This window comes from Zalophus californianus, chromosome 15, assembly GCF_009762305.2.
Source record: "Zalophus californianus isolate mZalCal1 chromosome 15, mZalCal1.pri.v2, whole genome shotgun sequence".
Taxonomy (NCBI): Eukaryota; Metazoa; Chordata; class Mammalia; order Carnivora; family Otariidae; genus Zalophus; species Zalophus californianus.
Window position 1 is genome coordinate 41,313,605 of NC_045609.1, and position 13,027 is coordinate 41,326,631.

General features: G+C 40.5%; 1 protein-coding gene and 1 pseudogene across 10 annotated transcripts in view; one reads left to right on the forward strand and one right to left on the reverse strand.

Moving 5' to 3' along the window:
- Positions 1–13,027, forward strand: part of NRG3 (neuregulin 3) — a 1,141,239-nt gene that overhangs the window by 200,015 nt on the left and 928,197 nt on the right. The gene's annotated exons all lie outside the window — the stretch shown is intronic.
- LOC113924004 lies at positions 6,004–6,175 on the reverse strand (annotated as a pseudogene).

Below are 13,027 nucleotides of genomic sequence, written 5' to 3' on the forward strand. Positions count from 1 at the left end.
AGGAAAAAGGGAGAGAATGTGATCAGGCAGGAGACTAGAACAAAGCCATACACTAGTGGTTTAGGGTATATTTTGATCTGTTAGAAGAAACTGTACCTCAAAATTTTAAAGAGAGAACAACTTATATATATATGCCAAAAACAAGGATAACTACTATGAAGGGATAAAATATGACTCTAAAAATGAAAAAAAAATAAAAAATGTTTTTTTTTTTTAAAAAAGGGATTTATAAGATGTTGGTTGAAAAAGGGAAAAAGAAAAATAAAAAAAAGTCAACAAAAATTAACTTTGATGAAATAATGAATCATGGTAAAAAAAAAAAAAAAAAAGAAGCCATGAATCTATGTGCAGTATTCCCCTAGCGCTGGAGTTCTCCTATTCTCCTTGATCGATCAACTTGGTCTTGGCTTGCTGGCTGTTTGTGTTGATCTTCTGGGGGAGGGGCCTGTTGCTGTGGTTTCCAAATGTCTTTGCCGTAGGCGGAATTGCCCCGCCCTTGTCGGTCCGGGCTAAGGAAGCTGCTCCAGTTTGCTCTCAGGAGCTTTTGTTCCCTGCAAGCTCTCGGTACAGCTTTGGAGGACCAGGGCGAAAATGGCGGCCTCCCAGTCTCCTCCCGCAGGAGCCGAGAACTCGGGGCCCCACTTCTCAGTGCGCCCCCAGAGAAAAGCAGTCACTCCCGTGTCCCCGGTCTCTGGCCGCACTCCGTGCTCACCCGGCCTGTGATCGAGCGTTGCTATCTCTGGCACCCGACCCCGCTCGGAGTCTCCAAACCCAGCAGATCCCTGCAGTGCGTTCCCGCACCGCTCCTCCCCGGGAAGGAAGGGGAGTCTCCCCGGATCTGCTGCTTGTTGGGTCCTTGCTGGGGGAGCCGTGCCCCGACTGGGCCGCAGATCACAGTTTATGGCAACCCCGAGCTGAGAGCCCGCGACTCTGCTCCGTATCTGCAGCCGGCTTCCCTGCCCCGACACCTGGGAGCTCTGCCGCACTCAGGCACCCCCGGTCTCTCTGTGACCCCAAGGGTCCTGAGACCACACTGTCCCGGGAGGATTCCACCCCCCGCTTAGCCACTGCAGCGACGTCCCTCCGCCGAGCCAACTTTTAAAAGTTCCGATTTTGTGCTCCGCGGCTCTAGCACTTGCCAGAAGCGGCCGGCGGAGGCCCCTCCCCCGCCGTCTATCCTCCCGAATATCGCCTCGGATTCACTTCTCCGCACGTCCTACCTTCCAGTAAGTGGTCGCTTCTCTGTTCAGAGAGTTGTTGCTACTCTCCTGTTCGATCTCCTGTTGAGTTCGTAGGTGTTCAGAATGGTTTGATCCCTATTCAGTTGAATTCCTGAGACCAGACAAAATCTAGGTCTCCTACTCCTCCGCCATCTTGCTCCGCCTCCTGTATTTTAAATAAATGTAGAAATTAATTCTTGAAATTTGGAAAACCCCCAACAATACCTGATTACAAAATGAAAGTTAATGTCAATATCAAAGACTACTTTTAAATAGTCTGAAAAAAATACATGTCTCCATCCAAATGAAGAAGACAGTGCATTTTCCCAGCCATATTTGTTATTCCTAAAACATTTCCAAGTATCCATCATGGCAGACCTGTTTCATGTAAATTCACAATTTCATCAGCCCTCTGTAATGCCACATTATTTTAGGTAAAGTTGTTTCAACTGAGTGCACACATCTATTAGTGTTAAGTCATATTGGATAATGAAGCACTGTTATTCCCATGGACCCGTGTTAGGTGGACCAGGGATTTTAATTAAATATCTGAATGGGTGTTGTACAGTAGATACTCTCTAGAAAGCATCTGTCAGGGTTAATATTTTACAAGTTAGCTATGCCTCTTTCAACCTTTAATTATAATATTCTAACTCTTTATTCTTAGTTACTGCTAATAATTTCAAGGTGATACAGATAGAAATTACTTGATTATCCAAGTGACTGCACATATCAAATGAAATAGAAAGCAATTTCACTGTCTCTACATGCTTAATAAGTAAGCATTACTAACATGTTATTGTATTTTGAAAAAAATAACTCTTTTTTTCTAAGAGGGATTAAAACACATGATATTCTCCGGTTGGAAGTATGTCATGCTTGGTGCATATGTAACTAAACTCATTTCTCAGTGATAGCAGTGATAGTGCTCCTGCAATAAATAGATTTCTTGATCATTGCCGGTTCTTCAGTTCTCTTTGGGCACTGATTTGAAGTTCTTATTTGTTTCTCACAGTATCCTGTTTGACCACCTCAAGTCCACTTAATTACATAAGCATATGACCTTTGCCACTTCCTTTCCCCTCTGTAGACTTTGGCCGTCTCTGTGGGTGGAGCATTCAAAAAAGACTTGCTTTGGTTTTTAATTTTGGGGAACATGAAACATACCAGTAGTCTTTTCATGTTCAAATCCACCCCTCTATGGACTGTTCAAGCTCTGGTCTGTTCAAGAGTGGATAGATTGCTGTTCCTGGTTGGAAGCCGACATCCATGACCCCAGCACTGATATGTAATCACACCAATATTGACTCTGGTCTTGAGCGTGAATGACTATGGTGTTTTGGCTTTTATCTCATTTGACTCTTTCATATTTCCAGCCACCATTTTGAAAAAAGAATATGTTAATTGTGTGTTTCTGTTTTAAGAGTCATGATACAACTTCTGTTGAATGTTTGTTGGATTTGCAAACTCTATTGTTAACAGATCACCAATCAGGAGTTATTTCTGTCCCTAAGGTATATTAAAGAAAACTTTGGTACTTAGCCTGGTGATGGGTATTAAAGAGGGCACGTTCTGCATGGAGCACTGGCTGTTATACACAAACAATGAATCATGGAACACTACATCAAAAACTAATGATATAATGTATGGTGATTAACATAACAATAAAAAATTTAAAAAATGAAAACAAAAACAAAAACAAAAACCAGAAAAGATAGGTTAAAAATATTTTGAAATACAAAGGAATTTTTTCCTTCTAGGGTATCTTCTTGCTTTCCAGCTGTTTCTAATGTTCCTACAGCTGACAGTGTCTTGTGTTGCTATGCTGTTTCATCAGTGCAGTGGAGAAAACAGCTAGATATCTGTTTTTCCTAAGAGTAGAAAATTCTCACTATGCATTCTCAGAATATTAAAAAGTTGAGGACTGTATTTCCACTAGTTCAGAATAATGACAGTTTTAACAGAACTGAAACCTGTTGAAGTCTTGTTTGGCACTGGCTATTCTTGAGTTCTAGGAGAACTATCTCATTATAGTTCTCATTTCATAAGTAAGGAGAGTTATTTAATATGTTTTGTGAATGACAACAGCACATTGTACCTTAACCCTGATGTCTCTTTCTTTCACATTTGGTGACTACATTGGCTTGGAATGGAGAATAACATTTCAACTATATTAACAGGATCATCTTTTATCGTCCCAAGACCCAAGTCACTGTAATTTCCAGAGCACATGATGCTCCTTACAGATAACTCATTTTTCCTTACAGTATCTTTATTATGGAGTATACTGTTACAGAACCTTTTTCCAAAAACAGGTAAAATCATGACCTTCATGCAGATATTAAGTGAACACATACTAAAAATTTAATTTAATTCATTAATGAGGGTACCAGTAAGATATTATAACAAGTTCAAAGGAGAATCCAGAGAACAGACATTATTATAGATCAGGAATATTGAAAGGAGATGCAAATGGAATAAAAACTGGCCTCCTCCATAGAGGGAGAAGGTGGTTCATTGAAACTCCAGGAGAAATTGTTGCATGTCTATAGGTAGAAATTATTTTGCATTGCTATCAGTTATCTACAACCTACAGAATTGTAAAAGAACCTCATCAATGGTTTGAATGAGATAGTCTGGAAGAATGTGCTGTAGACTATGCAGTTTTTCCCTGAAGCACAGATTTTTCCCTTAACATTATTTTGTTCACTCTTTATTTGGATAACTAGTATTTATCCATGAAGGTTCATATCAGGCATATGTATTAGGAAACCTCTGATGTCTTCTATCTGGTTTCAAGTTTCCTTCTATCTCTCAAAATATCTTGTGAGGGACAATTACTGTGTTTACTCTATGGCATTGTAATTTAATATCCATTGTCTTTCTTAAATTCTTTTTTTTTTTTAAGACTAGGACTATATCGTATTTTTTCATTTTATCTTACTTGTGCAGTATCTAGGATATAGGCAAATTCATAAGATTTTGACAGAATGAATGCATGAATGCAGGAAGGATGGACTGATGGATGTATGTTTAGTGGAGAGCACATGAGCACATGTATGATAGGGAAGCATTTGTCATCCTGTATGATGTACCAGGGTTTTGAGTAAGGTCCAGTCTTCTCTAGATTTCCCTTTGAGCAGAGTACATCCATATTATTAAATTAAACTCTGTGCTTACCTGACCTGGTTATAGCCTTACTATGTGATCTCAGGAAAATCCTTTATACCTTGCAAACCTCAATTTATATTTGTAAAATGTATTCTCATTATTTTAAAATCATAGGTCTTTTAACATTATAGTAATGTATTTGCAAATGCAGACAAAATTCGGGTCAGAATAAGCAATGATCTTGGACTACGTTAGATGTGATTTGAGGTGAGTGGTCAGAGAATCTGTACCCCTCTAATATTTATGGCAATGTGGCAGAAGCTGTGAAGCGAGAGCTAGTTCCTTCTCTGGGACTTCTGACTCTATCACCACAATCTTTTTTGCAAATTCCTTATGCATATGAGGAATTATGCCTTTATTAGTTGAGTCTATAATCTGTTAGTACTTGGTGTACATTAACTGAGCACTGAGTCTAGAATGAATAGGCAGAGTATATGTACAGCGCCTACCATTTAGAAGTCCTTACGTCTCAGGTATATGCACACAAAATTGTGGTTCTCCAGAATTTTTATTTCAGAAGATTCCCGTTTAAATATATATTTGATTATGTATGTTCCGAATGGTAAAAGTGTCCTGGAAGTGACAAGATGCTTCCTGCAAAGGGGTAGAGGGCAGTAGAAAGTGCTTGACTTTTTTGCATAAGATAGGATTTGTCAGGGGCACCTGGGTGGCTCAGTCATTAAGCGTCTGACTTTGGCTCAGGTCATGATCCCAGGTGGGATTGAGCTCTGCATTGGGCTCCCTGCTCCGCAGGAAGCCTGCTTCTCCCTCTCCCACTCCCCCTGCTTGTGTTCCCTCTCTCGCTGTGTCTCTCTCTGTCAAATAAATAAATAAAATCTTAAAAAAAAAAAAGAATTTGGTCTGTGTCAGTTTCTACTTGCATGACCAGCAGCAAGCTACTTAATTTCTTTTGGTTGTACTTTCCTTATATCTAACATGTGAGTAATAACCCTGATTTCATAGGGTTGATGTGAGGATAAGGGAGACAATGAATGCAGCTGACTTATGCAAGCAACTGTGGAAAATGTTGGTTCCCCAGTCCTCTCCTGGAGCACATCTTGCCCTTATCTGCATTTGTTTATCTCTCTTTCTTACTCTTTATATTACCTTCTCTTCAGTTTTCACTCTCTTCAAATAATTCACAATGAGGTTTATGCCCACTCCTTCCTACCTTTTTTGGTTTTCCTTGTCTCTGCCAGCTACACTGTGAGTTCAGTGAGGACAGAGGGCCTGGCCCGGCTTGTTGGGAGGCTCCAGAGCACATCACAAGGGCCTGGCATAGTGCCCAAGCCCAGTAGACTGAAATTCAGCACAGGAGCCCTCTATACCAGTTTTCTCAGAGAAGCCCCTTCATTTTTACCTGTGTTCTCTAGAAGCCAAAGAAATTGTCTCTAACCCTCAGACTTAAACGGAATTTATTTTAACAGGTGTTGTCCATGGTCCTGAATAGAGTTTGGATTATATACGGTGGGTTTGATTTTCTTTATTATGCTGCCCTGTAGTTTGAGCAGCTTGTATTTAGGCTTTCTAGCCAGACTCAACCCAGCAGGCTTTCCCAAATTCACTGCAGCTTCAAGATCCCAGGGAGTGAGGACTGACCTAAGGTCATATGCATCAAGCTACTCTATCACTAAAGTGAAGCTAGAGGAATGAACAGATGTGTATCAATGCCTGTGGTATTCAAGACAACATATTAAAACACAGGTTTATTTTAACTCCCTATATTTTGAAACTGGACGGCAGAGATTATACACTTGATCTTAGCCAAAAGGCCGAGAAGCGATGGATGACAGAGATTATAAAATTCATACCCTGTGGGTTCGTTGCTCTTATTTTCTTTTTCACAGTGTATTTATTCCTTCTGAGCATCTTTGGGCATGCATTGTGTTTTCTCTAATGAAAGTAGAAAAATTGTATCCTTGTTGCTTATTTTTAGCACTGTTGCTATGCTAAACTGTAACTCAGGAATCTTATTAAAATCAATTCAGGATTTGAATTTTCATTCTCTTTAACACTGTGACATCACTCTTCTTTCTGAAAATTTGTCACCATATAGGAGTCTATTTAAATATTTCCTATCAATTGTTGGAAAGATATTTCTCATCTACTTAAGGAATAAGTAAAAAAAAACAGGTATGTAGAAATTGGGGGCAAAATTTGTCAAGTTTTCCTATGGATTTTTTTTTTTTTTCGTGAGTAGGTGAAGGGGCAGTTGTTTCTTTCATCCTGTGCTTAAGAATAATTTGTGGTATCTTTTTTTTTAAGATTTTATTTATTTGACAGAGAGACACAGCTAGAGAGGGAACACAAGCAGGGGGAGTAGGAGAGGGAGAAGCAGGCTCCCGGCTGAGCAGGGAGCCCGATGCGGGGCTCGATCCCAGGACCCTGGGAACATGACCTGAGCTGAAGGCAGACACTTAATGACTGAGCCACCCAGGCACCCCAAATTTGTGGTATCTTCAGGGTGATACTGCACAATGCAAAACTTACTGTGCTGAATGAAGGGGTTGGCCATTGTGCCTTTAGATGACTTCCTGACACATAAATTGAGTGACCTGAATTTTGTGTGTGTGAAATTGAGCTTTTGTAATATATATATATATATATTGTTGAGGCAATAATCTGCATCCCAAAGCTGTTTTTACAGTTACCCATATGTAAAGAGCAACAACATGCTTCTGTTCTTTCTGCAGTGGACTGGGGCTGTTTCTTGCTGTTCATCTATTATTGTGATTCCTAGCAGTAGAATCCTGGGCAGCAATAGAACTTCAGGGGGTCTGGGTCCACACATAAGGGCTTTTAAGAAACAAAAGAGGGTCATTACCATGAGGAGTATGAAGCCATGGGGAGTTCTAGTAAGAACTAGCATTTAACCTAAAAGGTTGACTTATACTTGAGGACATTTGATCAGAGCTCTACCTCACTTTAAATTAGATAAACATGTAGCATCAAAAATAAGCTGATGTGATAAGCCAGAGAACATTAAACTTGGAAGTTGCCTGCTCTGGGATGAACGTTGGGCTATTCGCTTTCATCATTACTGTCTCATTAACAATCCTGAAAGAAAAGCATGGGTTATCATACTCATTTCATAGATGAAGAAACCAGGCTCAGGGATATTAAATAACTTCATAGCTGTAAGCAGTTGAGCTAGCATTCAAAGCTAAGCCTTTGTGGCCCAAAGTCCATGATTAATTATACATCATGCTACAATCAAGGGGGGCTTTTTTTCCTATAAAAGACCATCCACAATATTATTGTGGTAAATAACACATAAAATGAGGTCTACCCTCTTAACAAATTGTTACCTGTAAAGTATGGTGTAACTGTAAACACTGTCGAATATGACATCTCTAGAATATCTTGCATGACTGAAACTTGGCACCCATTGAACAGCAACTTCCCTTATGTATTTATATCTATAACTAGATCTTGATTCCTCCTTTCTTCTCCTTGCACTGTTTGTTTGCTTTTGTTTTCAGATAGAGAAATTGAGGAGTGTCACATCAATGCCAAGCTCAGGGTCATTGGTCAGCCTGCATCTTGGGGTGGTGACTTGCTGTAATATGTCAATAGCCTGATTAACTATTAAGATGACCAGACAATTAACAAGCTGTTTTACTAGTCAGCGTGAGATGAATCCGATTATAATTTCTAATCATCAGCAGCTTCTGTTTCATATAGTCTACTGGCTCTTCACTTACTGTGGATTCCAAGTTGATATTGCCCCTCTGAGTCAGACAGAATGTATTTTTAGCCACACTCACTTGAGAACCCCCCCATGGCAGATCACACAACCACTTCTCAGTCTGGTAGGGACGCCCCAGGATGGAGTCAGACTGCCTCACAGGCCCTGGCTCTAGTCCAGGGAACAATCAGTGGGTATTGCTCTTCCAGACAGCCTCCTACCACAGGCGCTGGCCAAAAGTTAGGGCACAAGGATCCTCTGTACTTTCATTGGGCGCCATGCCCAGCTCCATTAGGGCAGAATGTGGAACTCAGCAGATTGGAGTTTGGTCTCTATGGCACCCGGGCTACAAGCAAACTACAACAGTCCCCAGGTAACCTGCATTGTCTCATATGTATGCATATGACCCATTCCACCCAACAAATCCTGTAGGAGAAGCTTATCCTGCTCCTGACCAAAGCCAGGAGAAATGTCCTCTCTCCCTTCCTTGTTTACATTATTTAACCAATGTTCAAAGTGACATGATACAGATTTTTCTAATAAACACATGAGTCTATTAAACTTAGCCTAATAGCAGTGGCATGGTCTTTTATGAACACGTGCAGTACTGGAAAATGCCAGTAGGAGACCCGCTCTGGCCCCAGTCCCCTGTTGAAGTTCCCAAATGGCACTTAAAGTTGGTAAACCTCAGAATTTCCTCTTCTTTTAATTGGAATGTTAATGACATCTACCTCACATGCACTTTACAGGGTTGTTGTGAGCATTAAGAACAAAGTGAATGTTGAGAACTGTAAACATGATGTATATACGCTCTGTTGTAAATATTGCTACATGAGTCAACTCGATAAGGGTTGGGTTTTTATGATACACAGAAGGTGCTCATAAGTGCCTCTGAAATCATGGGAAGGAATCTTCGTGTAGGAGAGAGAATGAGAGAGGACAGACCCAAACAAACAAAAATCTCACGAACCTTGGAAATTAATAATCTCACACCTGGTAAACTTTTAGTGTCTTGATCTTATCCATTATGGGATGTCCCCCCCAAGGGATATAACTTTTTATTAGCTGTTTAAAATAAAACTTGATAAGCTGAAAGCATACCAAATATTCAGTTTCGTACATTCTGAATTACTTATATTTGCAAACTTTCTTTTGCAAATTGTACTCCAAGCTTATTTCATAATGATTATTTTGAATTCACCTTTTTCCTGTCATATTCTCATCATATCCACAAATAGGTTCCTATAACAATAGTGCATACATATTTCCCAAGCCCTTACCAGGTGCCAGGCAGAACGATAACTCTTGATCATACGTTGATGCATTTAGTCCTCCCTGCTGTACTCTGAAGGGAGGGGTTGTCATTTTACCCATTTTGTAGGTGAGGATGCTTGGCGAAGTTATATAATTCAACAAAAATGACAGTGCTCCTAGTAACCGAGTGAGGACTCAATTTCAGACTACTGGAACCTAGAACTCATGACTTTTGTTTAATTGTTGGTTCAAGTAGCCATGCAAGATTTCATTTGCCCAGCATAGAAGGGCTCTTGGAAGCTGATTTGGCCTTCACTGAAAGCTATGTGCGCTGCATAAAGGGAACTTCCGGTCGGACGCTTAATTAGTGTTACCTGAGCATAATGGCAGAAACTCTCCCCTTCTTCCATGGGCTTCTGCATAACCGACCTGAACTTTTTTTTTTTGTCATCTTTTATTCTTTTTTCCCTGACACTTGACCCGTGTCCCTGTCCTATTTCCACCAGTTGCTCAATCTGCTTTCTATCACCCTCTTTTCCACATTCTCGTTCCTTGAGCATCTGCTTCTCCTTGTTGGCCAACACTGACCTAGTGAGGAAGGCGGAGGCCACATATACTATTGTCAGGTTTTATGAAGCAATTAAATCCCACTGAGCACAAGAGAGCATGTTGAGCAACTCTGTGGAAACATTGCACAGTTGTAGTATATTTTTGCAAAATAATGTATTCGGGTACTATTTTCCAAGGCACCAAAGCTACCTAATCCCACAAGACACACAGGCTGTATTATATAAAGAGGATAATGTGTTATGCATTTAAAAACTCCTGGAAAAGTTCTCATTATTTGTATTGTGCCACCAAATTCCAGGGCAAGGCGGCCCATTTGTGAGTGATGATTAGCACTGCCAACGCCCCAGAGTAGCAGGAAAGGATGTCGTGAAATGATCCAACTTCCATTAGAAAATAATGACTGTCTTGGCTAAGCAACATTTTTTTAATTAAATACCAACAATTCCTAGTAATCAGAGGGCCTATTAGCCATGAAATTTGATTCCAGTATCAGGGAGTACTCACTTATCAAATGGGAGCCAAATAATTGTGGGAGAAATTTACAGTCCTGCATTGGGGATAGCATTAAATATTATGGAAATGGCACGGGGTATAGCTCTGGCTCTGGGGAAATGTGGCATTTTACAATTTCAGTAGCAAGTTAGGCTGGTGATTAACAGAAGGCAGTCATTAATTTCTGAGGCATGATATTTTCTCTCTGTTCCCTTGAGAACGCAGGGATTTGCAGGATGATGAACCTGCTGTGAATTTTCCCTTAGCTTTTCCTTTACTGGTCTTTTCCACATTTCCATCAGCTACCTTGAGACAGGGATCAGAAATCCTTGCCATGGAATTAGCTTCGATTTATGGAGGCAAGTGTTCTTGACTCCAGGAGTGGCCTTAAGGAAGACTGGAAACCAAGAGTTAATCTGCCTAGGAAGCCTACCTTTAAGTGCCCAATCTTTTCTTATGATGGTCTCCCCTAACACCTCACCCTCCAGCTCGCCCATGGAAACCCTCCCCATGCTTCCCAGCACCTGTTTAAGGAAGTGAAAAGCAAATATTCACTGAGTACCCACTAATACCACAGTTTGTGTCAAGCAATCCAGACACAGTTTTTGAAAGTAGGTGCTTACTGATTAGGCCCATGACGATTAAATACTCTTCTATAATATTTGCACCTAGCTCCCTCTATTCTTAAAACATTTGTCCTTTACGGTATTCCCATTATGGAAGTAAATGCTGATACGGTTTTAAGTGACTATATTAATCTGCCACAGATAGTTCTATTTACATTTCTTTGAATACATTTTTAAGTGACTTTAAACTTGGAAAGTCATGTGTTTTACATACAGCACTGTTTTATGGCCATCTACCAACAATTCAAATCTAACATAACTCTGAGTGTTTTCAAATATACATCCACAATTATGCATATATATACATATACTATATATATAAACAACATTCATAAATACATATGTACACATACCTGCATGCACACATACACATGCAGATACATACATGCATATGTACATATGTAAACACAGGTAGATATAAAATCTTTCATAATAGTTTTCTTTCTGACCCATGGGGGCTGCTTTACTTAATTGAAAACCTCTCCCTTGGTACCCCTATGTATGTCTGTGATCAACCTGGTGGGCGAACTGTGTGCCTCTACATGGATTCTTCAGGGTAACAAAAGGAACAGAATGTTTAGCATATAAAAAGTGCAGTGGCAGGCTCTCTAAAGAGTAAGAGAGGAGAAGATCCCAACAGAGACCCATCGACAGGGCAAAACAATTTGCCTGTTGTCACATACCAGGAAGGGTCAAAGTAAACAGTCCACATTTAGCGGGCTCCAGAGTCTGTATTCTGTTTACTACATGAACATGCTGGTGTCAGAACAGGTAAATGCCAAACTTTAAATTTTCCTTCCCCTGACCCAGCCTGTCTCAGCATTTTTAGGTATATTTGGATAAAAGCTGAGGCTCATGTATGTCAGCTGTGCTTTGGAAAGCCTTTCCAGCAGAAAACCAGGGAGGCATGGCCTTCAGACATATTCAGCAATGATCAGGTTTGCTTGGTAACTCAATGGCGGTGCATGTCAACTGGCTGTAGGAAGTAGCAAATGTCATACATGCTTCTGCCATTAATCCTACTTACTTGCCTTGGGGTGCCTGGGTGGCTCGTTAAGCGTCTGCCTTCGGCTCAGGTCATGATCCTGGGGTCCTGGGATCGAGCCCCATATCGGGCTCCCTGCTCAGCAGGAAGCCTGCTACTCCCTCTCCCACTCCCCCTGCTTGTGTTCGTTCTCTCGCTTTGTCTCTGTCAAATAAATAAATAAAATCTTAAAAAAAAAAAAATCCTACTTACTTGCCAAAGTGGGATGCCACAAATAATTAACCTCTGTTTCTGCCTACTTAGAAAATGTTATTACCAGATTCCTTACAAATATTTCCATTCCTAGGGCCTTGGGCCATTTTGAGGATTTGGGATTTCATCCCTTTTTCTCGATTGTAAGGAGTCATTGTGGCTTTGGGTGCCATAGTGGAATTCTTTCCCCAAGCAGGAAACTAAGCAGTGAGGCTTCATAAGCCTTCCTTAGAGATGTGTGTACATCATAACATCACTCCTAATACCTTAATCCCCATCAGTTCTAGATCTTCCTGTGAGCCCAGGTGAAGGATGGGCACATTTTTTCTCCCAGTGGGAATGTGCCCATATTATACTTACTTCCTGATGCAAATACCATTCTCTTAGTTTTACCTGTAAATCTGCTTCTTCCCCCTGGAATGAACTTAATTGCTCTGAACTTAATTGCCAGTGTATTGGCCAAAGCCACTTTTGGGAACTATTTGTAAGTAAGAGTGAATACTCTCTCTCATTGGTAAGCTATAGCTGCTCCAAAAAACACATCCTTTTCCTCATAAACAAAGTTTATTTTTGCTTTGATCTGGAACACCATCCTCACAATATCTGTAGGTGGTTGAGAAGTCACAAAATGTCCCTGGGCAGACAAGGATGTGCATGACAAGGTCTGGAGCTGCTGTTGTTCTTTTCCATATGAAAGAGTGGCTGGTCTACTGAGGTATGTATTTCATTAAAATGACACCGTGATCTTCCCAACATGGAGAACTGGAGT